This window comes from Arachis stenosperma, unplaced genomic scaffold, assembly GCF_014773155.1.
Source record: "Arachis stenosperma cultivar V10309 unplaced genomic scaffold, arast.V10309.gnm1.PFL2 arast.V10309.gnm1.Scaffold_100028, whole genome shotgun sequence".
Lineage (NCBI taxonomy): Eukaryota > Viridiplantae > Streptophyta > Magnoliopsida > Fabales > Fabaceae > Arachis > Arachis stenosperma.
This window is the reverse complement of record NW_026651370.1, coordinates 711299-730311: the sequence shown is the minus strand read 5'-3', so window position 1 is coordinate 730311 and position 19013 is coordinate 711299. Positions and strand designations below refer to the sequence as shown.

General features: G+C 41.1%; 2 non-coding genes across 2 annotated transcripts; both read right to left on the bottom strand.

The window, feature by feature from the left end:
- Positions 1-5241: 5241 nt before the first annotated feature.
- LOC130959980 (small nucleolar RNA R71) lies at positions 5242-5349 on the bottom strand. Its single transcript, XR_009078952.1, has one exon. It is a non-coding gene; the product is annotated as a small nucleolar RNA R71 (small nucleolar RNA).
- Positions 5350-17550: 12201 nt separating this feature from the next.
- On the bottom strand, positions 17551-17658 carry LOC130959969 (small nucleolar RNA R71). Its single transcript, XR_009078942.1, has one exon. It is a non-coding gene; the product is annotated as a small nucleolar RNA R71 (small nucleolar RNA).
- Between the last annotated feature and the right edge of the window lie 1355 nt (positions 17659-19013).

Here is a 19013-nt window from a genome sequence, read left to right as displayed (position 1 = left end):
TAAATTGAGAATAAGTTGGTTGAACATAGGCTCAAATTGGCTAACAATGGAGAATAAAAGGTTGGTTATTTGGGTAAGTGGCTAATGAAGTGATGGCCTCAATCACACAAATGCATAAATACAAGAAATAATTGGACATATAGAATCAAGCAAATCAAGGATCACAATCATAAAAGAGAGCAATTTCACACAAGAATGGAAAATAAGTGGTTATAAAATGTAACCACATCAATAGGCTCAAGTCTCACAAGCTTGTGTTCTTAGTTCAATACATGCTTCACAAAGTATGAAATTCAAGCAAGTCTCACCAAAAATGTTCTTTCAATCAATTGGGTTAATGCTCTATATTTAAACTTTTTTTTTCTTGAAAAATCTCAATGTTTGACTAAGCATTGTTGTGATTGGAAAATTCAGAGATTTTCTTAGTTTACCCTTCTCTTTTTTTTCACTTAAAACCAATTTCTTATGCAAAAAGGGTGACTAAGTGTTTGCAATTCAAAGTATGATTTCTAATCACAACTACAACTAAAAAAAAATAAAGATAAACAAAATGTATAAAGAAGAATCCAACTAAAAGTACGGAATCTATCATCCAAAACATCTAAAAATATCCAAAAGCATCAAAATATCTAAAATCCGAAATAAGCAATAAAAGTATCCAAAGCAAATTAGAAATGCATCAAAATATACAAAATGTGCAAAATAAGATAACTAGGTTGAAAAGTTCACCGGTTCCCAAATAATGCTACCGGTGCCCTCCCCACACTTAAAATCAAGCATCGTCCTCGATGCTAAACCGGAGGATCAGTGGGAGGTACAACGATAGGCTCTGGCTCTGGCTGTGGGACCGGCTCCTCCTGAGTCTGTGGCGGCTCTGTAGTGTCAGGGGCATCCTACTGAACCGGTGCCTCCGTGTCCTCCTCCTGATGATCCTGCTCATCGGAGGTCGGAGAATCGGGAAGCGGAGGTAGCTCAGCGCCCAAAGAGATAAGTGCCTGGTCCATCCGATCCAAACGGCGTCTGACATGGCGTCGCTCTCGCTCTAAGAACCGGAAAAGACGCTGGACCAGGAGATAGGTAGGCTCAGGTGCTGCTGGAGGGTCTGTAGATGATGAAGGAACTGCGGCTGTAGAAGATGATGGGTCAGCTGTAGGGCTGATGGTGAAGGCGTCCCAAGGACAGCTCGAGCCCGAGAGCGGCGTCGCGCAGGTGGCCTCTCGTGTACCCAACCACCCCAGGGGATAGTAACCTCCCTGTCATCAGCATCAGGGGGTGGTGGTCGCACATCATCGTTGATGAGCGGATAATTTGTACGCTTTTTGGCATTGTTTTTAGTATGTTTTTAGTATGATCTAGTTAGTTTTTAGTATATTTTTATTAGTTTTTAGTTAAAATTCACTTTTCTGGACTTTACTATGAGTTTGTGTGTTTTTCTGTGATTTCAGGTATTTTCTGGCTGAAATTGAGGGATCTGAGCAAAAATCTGATCCAGAGACTCAAAAGGACTGCAGATGCTGTTGGATTCTGACCTCCCTGCACTCGAAGTGGATTTTCTAGAGCTACAGAAGCCCAATTGGCGCGCTCTCAACGGCGTTGGAAAGTAGACATCCTGGGCTTTCCAGCAATATATAATAGTCCATACTTTGCCCAAGATTTGATGGCCCAAACCGGCGTTCAAAGTCACCTCAAGAAATTCCAGCGTTAAACGCCGGAACTGGCACCTAATTGGGAGTTAAACGCCCAAACTGGCACTAAAGCTGGCGTTTAACTCCAAGAAGAGTCTCTACACGAAAATGCTTCATTGCTCAGCCCAAGCACACACCAAGTGGGCCCGGAAGTGGATTTTTATGTCATTTACTCATCTTTGTACACCTTAGGCTACTAGTTATCTATAAGTAGGACCTTTTACTATTGTATTAAAGAGACTTTGGTAGCTATCTTCGTTTTATGCTATCTTAGATCATTGGGAGGCTGGCCATTCGGCCATGCCTAGACCTTGTTCTTATGTATTTTCAACGGTGGAGTTTCTACACACCATAGATTAAGGTGTGGAGCTCTGCTGTACCTCGAGTATTAATGCAATTACTATTGTTCTTCTATTCAATTCCGCTTGTTCTTTGTCCAAGATATCACTTGTTCTTCAACTTGATGAAGGTGATGATTGACGCCCATCATCCTTCTCACCCATGAACAAGGTGACTGACAACCATTCTTGTTCTACAAGCATCTGAGGCCGAGTGAATATCTCTTGGATTCCTGATAACAGGATGCATGGTTGATCGCCTGACAACCGAGTGCTCGCCTGACAAACGAGCCAGCCATTCCGTGAGATCAGAGTCTTCGTGGTATAGGCAAGAACTGATGGCGGCATTCAAGAGAATCCGGAAGGTCTAACCTTGTCTGTGGTATTCTGAGTAGGATTCAATGATTGAATGACTGTGACGTGCTTCAAACTCCTAGCAGGCTAGGGCGTTAGTGACAGACGCAAAAGTATCAATGGATATTATTCCGGCCTGAACGAGAACCGACAGATGATTAGCCTATGCTGTGACAGAGCATCAGGGACGTATTTTCACTGAGAGGATGGGAGGTAGCTGCTGACAACAGTGAAACCCTACACGAGCTTGCCATGGAAATGAGTAAGAAGGATTGGATGAAGGCAGTAGGAAAGCAGAGAGACGGAAGGGAAGGCATCTTCATACGCTTGTCTGAAGCTCTTACACCAATGATATACATAAGTATCACTATCTTTATCTTTTATGTTATTTTCGTTCATCACCATATACATTTGAGTTTGCCTGACTAAGATTTACAAGATGACCATAGCTTGCTTCAATGCTAACAATCTCCGTGGGATCGACCCTTACTCACGTAAGGTATTACTTGGACGACCCAGTGCACTTGCTGGTTAGTTGTGCGAAGTTGTGTAATGCCATGGAATTGAACCACCAAGTCTTTTGGAGTTCATGACCAGGGATTATGAGAGTTGTGAAAAGTATTGTTCACAATTTCGCGCACCAAGTTTTTGGCGCCGTTGCCGGGGATTGTTCAAGTTTTGAGCAAGCTTTTGGTAACAATGCCTGGGATTGTTCAGTTTGGACAACTGAAGGTTCATCTTGTTGCTTAGATTAGGTATTTATTTTTTTTTCGAAATTCTTGAAGATGAATCCTAGAGTTTCATGATGATTTGTTGAAATCTGGCTGGCTGAGATGCCATGTCTAATCTGATTGGACCGAGGTTTCAACTTATCACCACAAGAGCTTGTTGATTTTTATCAATCTTGCTTTTGGAGCAGTGATCTGCTAAGGCTTGGCTGACCTTTGGTCATGTCTAGTGTTTTGGACCGAAGCTTTCTTTGAAAGCTTGGCTGGCTGTGAAGCCATGTCTGATTCCTGGACCGGAGTCTTAGACTAGCATTGCACTGATTCCTGGAATTCTCATTAAGAATTTTGATATCTTTTTTTCCACTTAATTTTCGAAAAACACAAAAAAAAAAAAAAATCATAAAATCCAAAAATATTTGATGTTTCTTGCTTAAGTCTAGTGTCTCATCTTAAGTTGGTGTCAATAGCATGCATTCATTCATGTGTCTTAAGGGTCTTCAAGTAATTCTTGATGATTTCTTACTCTGATCTTTGAATTCTTTTGGCTTGAGTGTTTATGTGTCTCATATAGTGTTAGTAGTGTACAAACTGCTAAGTTTGGTGTCTTGCATGCATTGTTATTTGATTCTTATTGCATTTTGATTATTAAAAATCCAAAATATTTTTAATTTGTGTCTTTTCAAGTCAATGATACAAAGAATTGAAGATTCAGAACATGCTGCAGAGGAATTATACAGAAAAAGCTGAGCATTCAAAATGCCCAGTGAAGAAGGCAGACTGGCGTTTAAACGCCAGCCAGGGTACCTGGTTGGGCGTTTAACGCCCAAAGAGGTAGCATTTGGGCGTTAAACGCCAGAATGTATACCATTCTGGGCGTTTAACGCCAGGATGGTGCTAGGGGGAAGATTTTGTTTTCAAAATCAAATTTTTTCAAGTTTTCAAAGTTTTTCAAAATCAAATCTTTTTCAAATCATATCTTTTCAATCAAATGTTTTCAAAATCAATTTCTTTCCTTTTTCAAAGATACTTACTAACAGTTAATGATTTGATTGAACATTTTTTGCCTTTTTTTTTGTTGAGGAAGGTTTTATGTTTGAATCATATCTTTTCTTGTTAGGCAAGTCATTAATTTTCAAAATCAAATCTTTTAAACTTGTTTTCAAAACATATCTCTTAAAATTGTTTTCAAATCATATCTTCTCAATCACATCTCTTTAAAACTAATCATATCTTCTTAACCACATCTTTTTCAAAATAGTTTTCAATCAAATCTTTCTAATTTATAATTTAAAAATCTTTTTCAAAAATCACTTGATTTCTTTTCCACTTTCAATTTTCGAAAATCAATTAAGTGTTTTTCAAAATGTTTTCAAAATCTTTTGATTGAATTTTCGAAAATTCTCTTCCCTCCTTCTCACATCCTTCTATTTATGGAGTACCACTCCTTCTTAATGCACAATTCGAACCTTATCTAATTAAAGTTCGAATTATTCTTCTCCTTCTTCTTTCTATTTTTCTTTCCTCTGACACTTCAAGGAATCTCTATACTGTGACATAGAGGATTCCACATTTCTCTTGTTTTCTTCTCTTTCATATGAGCAGGAGCAGAGACAAAGGCATTCTTGTTGAAGCTGATCCTGAACCTGAAAGGACCTTGAAGAGAAAGCTAAGAGAAGCTAAAACACAACTCTCTTTAGAGGACCTGACCGAATTCTTCAAAGAAGAAGAAGACATGGCAGCCGAAAACAACAACAATGCCAACAATGCAAGGAAGGTGCTGGGTGACTTCACTGCACCTACTCCTGATTTCTATGGGAGAAGCATCTCTATCCCTGCCATTGGAGCAAACAACTTTGAGCTTAAGCCTCAATTAGTTTCTCTAATGCAACAGAATTGCAAGTTCCATGGACTTCCAATGGAAGATCCTCATCAGTTCTTAGCTGAATTCTTGCAAATCTGTGACACAGTCAAGACTAATGGGGTTAACCCTGAGGTCTACAGACTGATACTATTCCCTTTTGCTGTAAAAGACAGAGCTAGAATATGGTTGGATTCTCAACCTAAAGAAAGCCTGGACTCTTGGAAAAGCTAGTCAATGCCTTCTTGGCAAAGTTCTTTCCACCTCAAAGATGGAGTAAGCTTAGAGTGGAAGTCCAAACCTTCGGACAGAAGGATGGAGAATCCCTCTATGAAGCTTGGGAAAGATACAAACAATTAATCAGAAGATGTCCCTCAGACATGCTTTCTGAATGGAGCATCATAGGTATTTTCTATGATGGTCTCTCTGAACTATCCAAGATGTCTTTGGATAGCTCTGCTGGAGGATCTCTTCATCTGAAGAAGAAGCCTGCAGAAGCTCAAGAGCTGATTAAAATGGTTGCAAATAACCAATTCGTGTACACTTCTGAAAGGAATCCTGTGAACAATGGGACTAGTCAGAAGAAAGGAGTTCTTGAGATTGACACTCTGAATGCCATTTTGGCTCAGAACAAGATATTGACTCAACAAGTCAATTTGATTTCTCAAAGTCTGTCTGGAATGCAAAACGCACCTGGCAGTACTAAGGAAGCTTCATCTGAGGAAGAAGCTTATGATCCTGAGAACCCTTCAATGGAAGAGGTGAATTACCTAGGAGAACCCTATGGAAACACCTATAATTCTTCATGGAGAAATCACCCAAATTTCTCATGGAAGAATCAAGAGAGACCTCAACAAGGTTTCAATAACAATAATGGTGGAAGAAACAGGCTTGGCACCAACAAGCCTTTTCCATCATCTTCTCAGCAACAGACAGAGAGTTCTAAGCAGAATATCTCTGACTTAGCAACAATGGTCTCTGATCTAATCGAAACCACTCAAAGTTTCATGAATGAAACAAGGTCCTCCATTAGGAATTTGGAAGGACAAGTGGGACAGCTGAGCAAGAAAATTACTGAACTCCCTCCTAGTACTCTCCCAAGTAATACTGAAGAAAATCCAAAAGGAGAGTGCAAAGCCATAGCCATGGCCGAATATGGAGAGGAAAGAGAGGAGGTGGACGCCACTGAGGAAGACCCCAATGGGCGTGCACCAATCTCCTCTGAGTTCCTCAATGAGGAACAATGGGAATCTGAGGCTCAAAATGAGACCATAGAGATTCCATTGGACTTACTTCTGCCATTCATGAGCTCTGATGAGTATTCTTCCTCTGAAGAGGATGAGTATGTCACTGAAGAGCAAGTTGCTAAATACCTTGGAGCAATCATGAAGCTAAATGACAAGTTATTTGGAAATGAGACTTGGGAGGATGAACCACCTTTGTTCACCAAAGAACTGGATGACTTGTCTAGGCAGAAACTGCCTCAAAAGAGGCAGGATCCTGGGAAGTTTTCTATACCTTGTACCATAGGCACCATGACCTTCAAGAAGGCCTTGTGTGACTTAGGGTCAAGTGTAAACCTCATGCCCCTCTCTGTAATGGAGAAATTAGGGATCTTTGAGGTGCAAGCTGCAAGAATCTCATTAGAGATGGCAGACAATTCAAGAAAACAAGCTCATGGACTTGTAGAGAATGTTTTGGTGAAGATTGAAGACCATTACATCCCTACTGACTTCATAGTCCTAGAGACTGGGAAGTGCATGGATGAATCCATCATCCTTGGCAGACCCTTCCTAGCCACAGCAAAGGCTGTGATTGATGTTGATAGAGGAGAGTTGATCATTCAAGTGAATGAAAAATCCTTGGTGTTTAAGGCCCAAGGACATCCCTCTATCATCATGGAGAGGAAGCATGAAGAGCTTCTCTCAAATCAGAAACAAACAGAGCCCCCACAGTCAAACTCTAAGTTTGGTGTTGGGAGGCCACAACCAAACTCTAAGTTTGGTGTTGAACCCCCACATTCAAACTCAAAGTTTGGTGTTGGGAGGTTCCAACATTGCTCTGATCATTTGTGAGGCTCCATGGGAGTCCTCTGTCAAGCTAATGACATTAAAGAAGCGCTTGTTGGGAGGCAACCCAATGTTTTATAGTTAACTATTTTCTTTTGTTATTTTATCTTTTTTGTAGGTTGATGATCATAAGAAGTCACAAAAACAATGAAAAAAGCAAAAACAGAATGAAAAACAGGAAGAAAAATAGCACACCCTGGAGGAGAAGAAACTGGCGTTCAAACGCCAGTAATGCTAGCTGTTGGGCGTTTAACGCCAGAAAGGGGCACCAGACTGGCGTTAAACGCCAGTAAAGGGCAACAACCTGGCGTTAAACGCCAGGAATGGGCACCAGCCCGGCGTTTAACGCCAGAAATGGCTCAAAACGTGAATGTTGATGCCACTTGGTGCAGGGATGACTTTTCCTTGACACCACAGGATCTGTGGACCCCACAGGACCCACCACCACTCTCTCTCTTCTTCCCCCACTCACCAATCACCTCAAAACCTCTTCCCCAAAAACCCTTCACCTCACCCTTCAAATTCAAACCACTTTCCCTCCCAAACCCACCCATAATGGCCGAACCATTACTCCCCCTCTCTCCTATATATACCCATCTTCAACCCTTCATTTTCACACAACCTAAACACCCCTTCTTTCCCTTCTTGGCCGAACACACCACCTTCTCCCTCTTCCTCATTTCTTCTTCTTCTACTCTCTTCTTTCTTCTTTTGCTCGAGGACGAGCAAACATTTTAAGTTTGGTGTGGTAAAAGCGTTGCTTTTTCATTTTTCCATAACCATTATGGCATCCAAGGCCGGAGAAACCTCTAGAAAGAGGAAAGGGAAGGCAAAAGCTTCCACCTCCGAGTCATGGGAGATGGATAGATTCCTCTCAAGGGTGCATCAAGACCACTTCTATGAAGTTGTGGCCTTGAAGAAGGTGATCCCCGAGGTCCCCTTTTCACTCAAAAAGGGTGAATATCCGGAGATCCGCCATGAGATCCGAAGAAGAGGTTGGGAAGTACTCACCAACCCCATTCAACAAGTCGGAATCTTGATGGTTCAAGAGTTCTATGCCAATGCATGGATCACAAAGAACCATGACCAAAGTGTGAACCCGAATCCAAAGAATTATCTCACTATGGTTCGGGGGAAATACTTGGATTTTAGTCCGGAGAGTGTAAGGGTGGCGTTCAACTTGCCTATGATGCAAGGAGATGAGCATCCTTATACAAGAAGGGTCAACTTTGATCAAAGGTTGGACCAAGTCCTCACAATCATATGTGAAGAGGGCGCACAATGGAAGCAAGATTCAAGAGGAAAGCCGGTTCAATTAAGAAGGCATGACCTCAAGCCCGTGGCTAGAGGATGGTTAGAGTTCATACAACGCTCAATCATTCCCACTAGCAACCGGTCCGAAGTTACCATAGACCGGGCTATCATGATCCATAGCATCATGATTGGAGAAGAAGTGGAAGTTCATGAGGTCATAGCCCAAGAACTCTACAAGGTGGCGGATAAGTCCTCTACCTTAGCAAGGTTAGCCTTTCCTCACCTCATTTGTCACCTCTGTTATTCAGTTGGAGTTGACATAGAGGGAGATACCCCCATTGATGAGGATAAGCCCATCACCAAGAAAAGGATGGAGTACACAAGAGACCCCTCTCATCATGAGATCCCTGAGATTCCTCAAGGGATGCACTTTCCTCCACAAAATTATTGAGAGCAACTAAACACCTCCCTAGGAGAGTTGAGTTCCAACATGGGACAACTAAGGGTGGAGCATCAAGAACACTCCATCATCCTTCATGAAATTAGAGAAGACCAAAGAATCGTGAGGGAGGAGCAACAAAGACAAGGAAGAGACATTGAGGAGCTCAAGCACTCCATAGGATCTTCAAGAGGAAGAAAGAGCCGCCATCACTAAGGTGGACCCGTTCTTTGATTTCCTTGTTCTTTATTCTTCTGTTTTTCGAATTTTATGCTTATGTTTATCCATGTTTGTGTCTTGTGATCATTAGTGTCTTAGTGTCTTAGTGTCTATGCCTTAAAGTTATGAATGTCCTATGAATCCATCACCTTTCTTGAATAAAAACGTGCTTAATTGAAAAGGAAAGAATTGCATGAATTCTGAATTTTATAATAGTTTAATTAATTTGATGTGGTGGCAACACTTTTGTTCTCTGAATGTATGCTTGAACAGTGCATATGTCTTTTGAATTTGTGGTTCATGAATGTTGGCTCTTGAAAGAATGATGAGAAAGGAGACATGTTACTGAGGATCTGAAAAATCATTAAAAATGATTCTTGAAGCAAGAAAAAGAAGGAAGCAAACGAAAAAAAAAAAAACCGAAAAAAAGAGAAAAAAAAAGAAGAAAAAAAAGAGAAGAAGAAAAAGAAAGAAATAAAGTTGTGATCCAAGGCAATAAGAGTGTGCTTAAGAACCCTGGACACCTCTAATTGGGGACTTTAGCAAAGCTGAGTCACAATCTGAAAAGGTTCACCCAATTATGTGTCTGTGGCATGTATGCATCCGGTGGTAATACTGGAAGGCAGAGTGCTTTGGGCCACAGCCAAGACTCAATAAATAGCTATGTTCAAGAATCATCATACTTACTAGGAGAATCATTAACACTATCTGGATTCAAAGTTCCTAAAGAAGCCAATCATTCTGAATTACAAGGGATAGAGTGAGATGCCAAAACTATTCAGAGACAAAAAGCTAAAAGCCCCGCTCATCTAATTAATACTGATCTTCATAGATGTTTTTGGAGTTCATTGCATATTCTCTTCTTTTTATCTTATTTGACTTTCAGTTGCTTGGGGACAAGCAACAATTTAAGTTTGGTGTTGTGATGAGCGGATAATTTGTACGCTTTTTGGCATTGTTTTTAGTATGTTTTTAGTATGATCTAGTTAGTTTTTAGTATATTTTATTAGTTTTTAGTTAAAATTCACTTTTCTGGACTTTACTATGAGTTTGTGTGTTTTTCTGTGATTTCAGGTATTTTCTGGCTGAAATTGAGGGATCTGAGCAAAAATCTGATCCAGAGACTCAAAAGGACTGCAGATGCTGTTGGATTCTGACCTCCCTTCACTCGAAGTGGATTTTCTGGAGCTACAGAAGCCCAATTGGCGCGCTCTCAACGGCGTTGGAAAGTAGACATCCTGGGCTTTCCAGCAATATATAATAGTCCATACTTTGCCCAAGAGTTGATGGCCCAAACCGGCGTTCAAAGTCACCTCAAGAAATTCCAGCGTTAAACGCCGGAACTAGCACCTAATTGGGAGTTAAACGCCCAAACTGGCACTAAAGCTGGCGTTTAACTCCAAGAAGAGTCTCTACACGAAAATGCTTCATTGCTCAGCCCAAGCACACACCAAGTGGGCCCGGAAGTGGATTTTTATGTCATTTACTCATCTTTGTACACCTTAGGCTACTAGTTATCTATAAGTAGGACCTTTACTATTGTATTAAAGAGACTTTGGTAGCTATCTTCGTTTTATGCTATCTTAGATCATGGGAGGCTGGCCATTCGGCCATGCCTAGACCTTGTTCTTATGTATTTTCAACGGTGGAGTTTCTACACACCATAGATTAAGGTGTGGAGCTCTGCTGTACCTCGAGTATTAATGCAATTACTATTGTTCTTCTATTCAATTCCGCTTGTTCTTTGTCCAAGATATCACTTGTTCTTCAACTTGATGAAGGTGATGATTGACGCCATCATCCTTCTCACCCATGAACAAGGTGACTGACAACCATTCTTGTTCTACAAGCATCTGAGGCCGAGTGAATATCTCTTGGATTCCTAATAACAGGATGCATGGTTGATCGCCTGACAACCGAGTGCTCGCCTGACAAACGAGCCAGCCATTCCGTGAGATCAGAGTCTTCGTGGTATAGGCAAGAACTGATGGCGGCATTCAAGAGAATCCGGAAGGTCTAACCTTGTCTGTGGTATTCTGAGTAGGATTCAATGATTGAATGACTGTGACGTGCTTCAAACTCCTAGCAGGCTAGGGCGTTAGTGACAGACGCAAAAGTATCAATGGATATTATTCCGGCCTGAACGAGAACCGACAGATGATTAGCCTATGCTGTGACAGAGCATCAGGGACGTATTTTCACTGAGAGGATGGGAGGTAGCTGCTGACAACAGTGAAACCCTACACGAGCTTGCCATGGAAATGAGTAAGAAGGATTGGATGAAGGCAGTAGGAAAGCAGAGAGACGGAAGGGAAGGCATCTTCATACGCTTGTCTGAAGCTCTTACACCAATGATATACATAAGTATCACTATCTTTATCTTTATGTTATTTTCGTTCATCACCATATACATTTGAGTTTGCCTGACTAAGATTTACAAGATGACCATAGCTTGCTTCAATGCTAACAATCTCCGTGGGATCGACCCTTACTCACGTAAGGTATTACTTGGACGACCCAGTGCACTTGCTGGTTAGTTGTGCGAAGTTGTGTAATGCCATGGAATTGAACCACCAAGTCTTTTGGAGTTCATGACCAGGGATTATGAGAGTTGTGAAAAGTATTGTTCACAATTTCGCGCACCAATCGTCCAGCCATGGGACCTCAGCTAGGGCCGCCATACTCGTGACCAAGGTAGGAAATGGGAGTAGGCCACGAATATGCGCCCGCCACATGCACTGTCTAATAAGTCTAGGAAGGAGACATCCTTCCCCTTCATGACGCAACCAATTAGCAGGAGCATCTCCATGGGGATCTCAGAAAAGTGGGTGGTAGGCAGGACGTAGTGGGCGAAGATCATCTGCCAAGTCCTAGCCTCCCTAGTCAAATGAGTGAATAACATCCCCTTTGGCTTGGTGTTGCCCGCATCCATAACCCATGAAGCATCCGGTATCCCAATCACGCGCCGAAGTGCCTCATAATCAAAAGTCATGGTATGGATGGCTATCTCAGCCTGCTGATGGGCACACATGTCATCCGGAATATGTCGACACTGTAATGCCTCCCCAATGGCGGTCTCAGTGATCATGATCTCTCTACCCCGCACCTGAACCGAATCCAAGGTCGGACGGAAGAAGTTGCAGTAGAATTCCTTCACCCAAGATATATTGATGTCACCCAACTCTCGGTCAACAAAGTCAATACCTAAGTCAAGGATCTGACCGGTAATGGACCGTCTCACATTATTAGGTAGGAGCAACTTCTTCTCAATATTCAGCTTAATTGTCCGATATCTAGAAAACCGAAGCTCACAGTAGAGGTTGGGGAATTTTTCTGGATTGGTAGAAGGCAACTGCTGATTTTCTTTTTCTTCCTCACTTAATGGATTCTTGGCATAATGCTTGTAGATGGACGGAATAGAGGGGGTAGAGTGTTTCTCTTCTTAGAAGCAGTGGCTATGGCTTTGCCTTTATCCGACATCCTAAAAAATATGATTGAATATATAAACATTTAGCATATAACAAAGAAGGCATGTTCAGGATATAATGGACAAGGAACAATCATGATGTTGCAACCAATATGCAAAAGTGAACAAGTGAACCAAGAAAAATGCAAACTCTATTAAAGTCAACAACTCCTAATCAAGAGGCAATAATATCATCATATAATTGAGAGAATTGTTAAAGATGGTTAAAGGTGAGTGGAAGTTAGATGGTTAAAGAAATTAGTAAGTTAGAAAAGTAGATTAGTGATATGATGATATTGATGCGCAACGAAAAGGAAAGTTGTGGTTCATGTTCACAGTGAATAATGCAAATCTGGGAAGTCAAAAAGAAGTGGAATTTTGCCCAAAATTGAGTTATAGACCAAAATAAACTAATTTCCTTGAAAATTGGGCAGCATTCCGGCTTAAAATTGGACGTTCCCGGATAGCAAACTAGCACAATAAGCATAGAAAACAATACTAAACAAGCACAACAGCAGTCAGATCTTATTGGGCAACACATTTTGCATGAAACAACAACCCAAAACCAACATACAGTACCTAAGGAAGCAAACAGCAAATAAGCACATACGGAGCAATTATCAGGCCTAGAATCCTCTAACCAGCCCTAGCTACCTAACCGCAATTATTTCTATCTAACCTAACATACTAAGTTCTGAGTCTAACTAACTAACATGCAATTACAGAAAAACAGAAAAAACAGAGTAATAAAAAGGAAAAAAAAAAAACAGAAAAAAAGATAACAGCAATGGAGCAGGAACCTGGGAGCAGAGAAGAACTAAGAATAGAAGGGAGAATGTGGGGGCAATAGGGTCCGAAGCTGCGCCGCCGTGGACGGTGGCCGCAAAGATGAGTGGCTGCGGTGATGGAGGTTCGGCTAAGAGAAAGAGGAGAGAGGGATTGGATGAGAGAAGACGAGGTGAATGAATGAGAGAGAAAGTGAGGCGGTGAGCAGTGGCGGCTGCGGTGGACGACGGCGGTGGTGGCCGCGGACAGAGGTGAGGTTGAGAGCCGGAGGGGAGAGAGAAAGAGAGTGAGTGGAGGAGAGAGAGAGAACGACGTGAATGAGTGGTGTTGGTTGAGAGAGTGTGTGAGTTGGCCGGAGGTAGTGGCCGGCGCTGCTGCGGCGGTTATGGAGGGGAGTGATGAGCGGATAATTTGTATACTTTTTGGCATTGTTTTTAGTATGTTTTTGATATGATATAATTAGTTTTTAGTATATTTTTATTAGTTTTTAATTAAAATTCACTTTTCTGGACTTTACTATGAGTTTGTGTGTTTTTCTGTGATTTCAGGTATTTTCTGGCTGAAATTGAGGGACCTGAGCAAAAATCTGATTCTGAGACCAAAAGGACTGCAGATGCTGTTGGATTCTGACCTCCCTGCATTCGAAGCGGATTTTCTGGAGCTACAGAAGCCCAATTGGCGCTCTCTCAACGGCGTTGGAAAGTAGACATCCTGGGCTTTCCAGCAATATAATAGTCCATACTTTGCCCAAGATTTGATGGCCCAAACCGGCGTTCAAAGTCACCTCAAGGAATCCCAGCGTTAAACGCCGGAACTGGCATAAAATTTGGAGTTAAACGCCCAAACTGGCATGAGAGCTGGCGTTTAACTCCAGAAAAGGTCTCTACACGAAATTCCTTCATTGCTCAGCCCAAGCACACACCAAGTGGGCCCGGAAGTGGATTTTTATATCATTTACTCATTTCTGTACACCTTAGGCTACTAGTTTCTTATAAGTAGGACCTTTTACTATTGTATAGAAATCTTTTGATCACTTTTAGATCTCTAGATCATCTTTGGACATTTCAGTTCTTAGATCATTGGGAGGCTGGCCATTCGGCCATGCCTAGACCTTATGCTTATGTATTTTCAACGGTGGAGTTTCTACACACCATAGATTAAGGTGTGGAGCTCTGCTGTACCTCGAGTATTAATGCAATTACTATTGTTCTTTCATTCAAATTCCGCTTGTTCTTTATCCAAGATATCACTTGTTCTTCAACATGATGAAGGTGATGATTGACGCCCATCACCATTCTCACCCATGAACAAGGTGACTGACAACCATTCTTGTTCTACAAGCATCTGAGGCTTAGTGAATATCTCTTGGATTCCTGATTGCACGATGCATGGTTGATCGCCTGACAACCGAGTGCTCGCCTGACAAACGAGCCAACCATTCCGTGAGATCAGAGTCTTCGTGGTATAGGCAAGAACTGATGGCAGCATTCAAGAGAATCCGGAAGGTCTAACCTTGTCTGTGGTATTCTGAGTAGGATTCAATGACTGAATGACTGTGACGTGCTTCAAACCTGTAACCTACTGGGGTTAGTGACAGACGCAAAAGAGTTATTCTATTCCGGTAGGGGAGGGAACCACACCGGTGATTGGCAGCACTGTGACAGAGTGTGTGCATTAGCTTTCACTGCGAGGATGGGAGGTAGCTACTGACAACAGTGAGACCCTATACGAGCTTGCCATGGAAAGGAGTAAGAAGGGTTGGATGAAGACAGTAGGAAAGCAGAGAGACGGAAGGGAAGGCATCTTCATGCGCTTATCTGAAGTTCCTACCAATGAATTACATAAGTATCACTATCTTTATCTTTTATGTTTCGTTCATCACCATATATATCTGAGTTTGCCTGACTAAGATTTACAAGATGACCATAGCTTGCTTCAATACTAACAATCTCCGTGGGATCGACCCTTACTCACGTAAGGTTTATTACTTGGACGACCCAGTGCACTTGCTGGTTAGTTGTGCGAAGTTGTGTAATGCCATGGTATGGGCTACCACGTTTTGGAGCCATTACCAGGGATTATGAGAGTTGTGAAAAGTATAGTTCACAATTTCGCGCACCAAGTTTTTGGCGCCGTTGCCGGGGATTGTTCTAGTTTGAGCAAGCCTTTGGTAACATCAGTGCCAAGATCCGGCAACAACATCAAATTTTTGGTGTTATTGCCCGGGATGTTCAGGCTGGACAACTGACGGTTCATCTTGTTGCTTAGATTAGGTATTTTTTTTTCGAAATTCTTGAAGATGAATTCTAGAGTTCATGATGATTTGTTGAAATCTGGCTGGCTGAGAAGCCATGTCTAATCTGATTGGACCGAGGTTTCAACTTATCACCACAAGAGCTTGTTGATTTCGTATCAATCTTGCTTTTGGAGCAGTGATTTGCTAAGGCTTGGCTGACCTTTGGTCATGTCTAGTGTTTGGACCGAAGCTTTCTTTGGAAGCTTGGCTGGCTGTGAAGCCATGTCTAATTCCTGGACCGGAGTCTTAGACTAGCATTGCACTGATTCCTGGAATTCTCATTAAGAATTTTGATACCTTCTTTTTCCACTTAATTTTCGAAAAACACAAAAAAAAATTACAAAACCATAAAAATCCAAAATATTTCTTGTTTGAGTCTAGAGTCTCATCTTAAGTTTGGTGTCAAATGCATGTTTTTGTTACATTTTTCGAATCCATGCATATATTTCTTGTTTTAATCTTTAATTTCTATTGACTTGAGTGTTCATGTCTCATATAGTGTCAGTAGTATACAAACTGCTAAGTTTGGTGTCTTGCATGCATTGTTATTTGATTCTTGTTGCATTTTAATTATTAAAATTCCAAAAATATTTTTAATTTGTGTCTTTTCAAGTCAATGATACAAGGGATTGAAGATTCAGAACACACTGCAGAGGAATTATACAGAAAAAGCTGAGCATTCAAAAATGCCCAGTAAAGAAGGCAGACTGGCGTTTAAACGCCAGCCAGGGCACCTGGTTGGGCGTTTAACGCCCAAAGAGGTAGCATTTTGGGCGTTAAACGCCAGAATGTATACCATTCTGGGCGTTTAACGCCAGGATGGTGCTAGGGGGAAGATTTTGTTTTCAAATCAATTTTTTTCAAGTTTTTCAAAATCAAATCTTTTTCAAATCAAATCTTTTCAATCAAATGTTTTCAAAATCAATTTCTTTCCTTTTTCAAAGATACTTACTAACAATTAATGATTTGATTGAACATTTTTTTGCCTTTTCTATTAAGGAAGGTTTTATGTTTGAATCATATCTTTTCTTGTTAGGCAAGTCATTAGTTTTTAAAATCATATCTTTTCAAATAGTTTTCAAACCATATCTTTTAAAATAGTTTTCAAATCATATCTTCTCAATCATATCTTTTTAAAACCATAACTTCTCAATCAATTCTTTTCAATCACATCTTTTTCAAATAGTTTTCAATCAAATCTTTTAATTTCTAATTTCAAAATCTTTTTCAAAATCACTTAATTTCTTTTTCACTTTGAATTTTCGAAAATTATCAATCAAATTTTCAAAATGTTTTCAAAATATTTTAATTGAATTTTCGAAAATCCTCTCCCTCCTTCTCACATCCTTCTATTTATGGAGTACCACTCCTTCTAAATGCACAATTCGAACCTTATCTAATTAAAGTTCGAATTCTTCTTCTCCTTCTTCTTTCTATTTTCTTTTCCTCTGACATTTCAAGGAATCTCTATACTGTGACATAGAGGATTCCACATTTTCTTTTTCTCTTCTCTTTCATATGAGCAGGAGCAGAGACAAAGGCATTCTTGTTGAAGCTGACCTGAACCTGAGAGAACCTTGAAGCGAAAGCTAAGAGAAGCCAAAGCACAACTCTCTTTAGAGGACCTGACCGAATTCTTCAAGGAAGAAGAACCCATGGCAGCCGAAAACAACAACAATGCCAACAATGCAAGGAAGGTGCTGGGACTTTACTGCACTACTCCCGACTTCTATGGGAGAAGCATCTCTATCCCTGCCATTGGAGCAAACAACTTTGAGCTTAAGCCTCAATTAGTTTCTCTAATGCAACAGAATTGCAAGTTCTATGGACTTCCAATGGAAGATCCTCATCAGTTTTTAGCTGAATTCTTGCAAATCTGTGACACAGTCAAGACTAATGGGGTTAACCCTGAGGTCTATAGACTGATGCTATTCCCTTTTGCTGTAAGAGACAGAGCTAGAATATGGTTGGATTCTCAACCTAAAGAAAGCCTGGACTCTTGGGAAAAAGCTAGTCAATGCCTTCTTGGCAAAGTTCTTTCCACCACAAAGATGGAGTAAGCTTAGAGTGGAAGTCCAAACCTTCAAACAGAAGGATGGAGAATCCCTCTATGAAGCTTGGGAAAGATACAAACAATTAATCAGAAGATGTCCTTCAGACATGCTTCTGAATGGAGCATCATAGGGATTTTCTATGATGGTCTCTCTGAACTATCTAAGATGTCCTTGGATAGCTCTGCTGGAGGATCTCTTCATCTGAAGAAGACGCCTGCAGAAGCTCAAGAATTGATTGAAATGGTTGCAAATAACCAATTCATGTACACTTCTGAAAGGAATCCTGTGAACAATGGGACTAGTCAGAAGAAAGGAGTCTTGAGATTGACACTCTGAATGCCATATTGGCTCAGAACAAGATATTGACTCAACAAGTCAATTTAATTTCTCAGAGTCTGTCTGGAATGCAAAATGCACATGGCAGTACTAAGGAAGCTTCATCTGAGGAAGAAGCTTATCCTGAGAACCCTTCAATGGAAGAGGTGAATTACCTAGGAGAACCCTATGGAAACACCTATATTCTTCATGGAGAAATCACCCAAATTTCTCATGGAAGAATCAAGAGAGACCTCAACAAGGTTTCAATAATAATAATGGTGGAAGAAACAGGTTTAGCAATGGCAAGCCTTTTCCATCATCTTCTCAGCAACAGAAGAGAGTTCTAAGCAGAATACTTCTGACTTAGCAACAATGGTCTCTGATCTAATAAAGACCACTCAAAGTTTCATGAATGAAACAAGGTCCTCCATCAGAAATTTGGAAGGACAAGTGGGTCAGCTGAGCAAGAGAATTACTGAACTCCCTCTAGTACTCTCCCAAGTAATACAGAAGAAAATCCAAAAGGAGAGTGCAAAGCCATAACCATGGCCGAACGTGGAGAGGAAAGAGAGGAGGAGGACGCCACTGAGGAAGACCTCAGTGGGCGTTGTACCAACCTCCTCTGAGTTCCTCAATGAGGAACCTTGGGAATCTGAGGCTCAACATGAGACCATAGAGATTCCATTGGACTTACTTCTGCCATTCATGAGCTCTGATGAGTATTCTTCCTCTGAAGAGGATGAGTATGTTACTGAAGAGCAAGTTGCTAAATAGGAGCAATCATGAAAAAATGACAAGTTATTTGGAAATGAGACTTGGGAGGATGAACCTCCCTGCTCACCAAAGAACTGGATGACTTGTCTAGACAAAAAACTGCCTCAAAAGAGGCAGGATCCTGGGAAGTTTTCTATACCTTGTACCATAGGCACCATGACCTTCAAGAAGGCCTTGTGTGACTTAGGGTCAAGTGTGAACCTCATGCCCTCTCTGTAATGGAGAAATTAGGGATCTTAGAGGTGAAAGCTGCAAGAATCTCATTAGAGATGGCAGACAACTCAAGAAAACAAGCCCATGGACTTGTAGAGGATGTTTGGTTAAAGTTGAAGACCAGTACGTTCCTACTGATTTCATAGTCCTAGAGACTGGGAA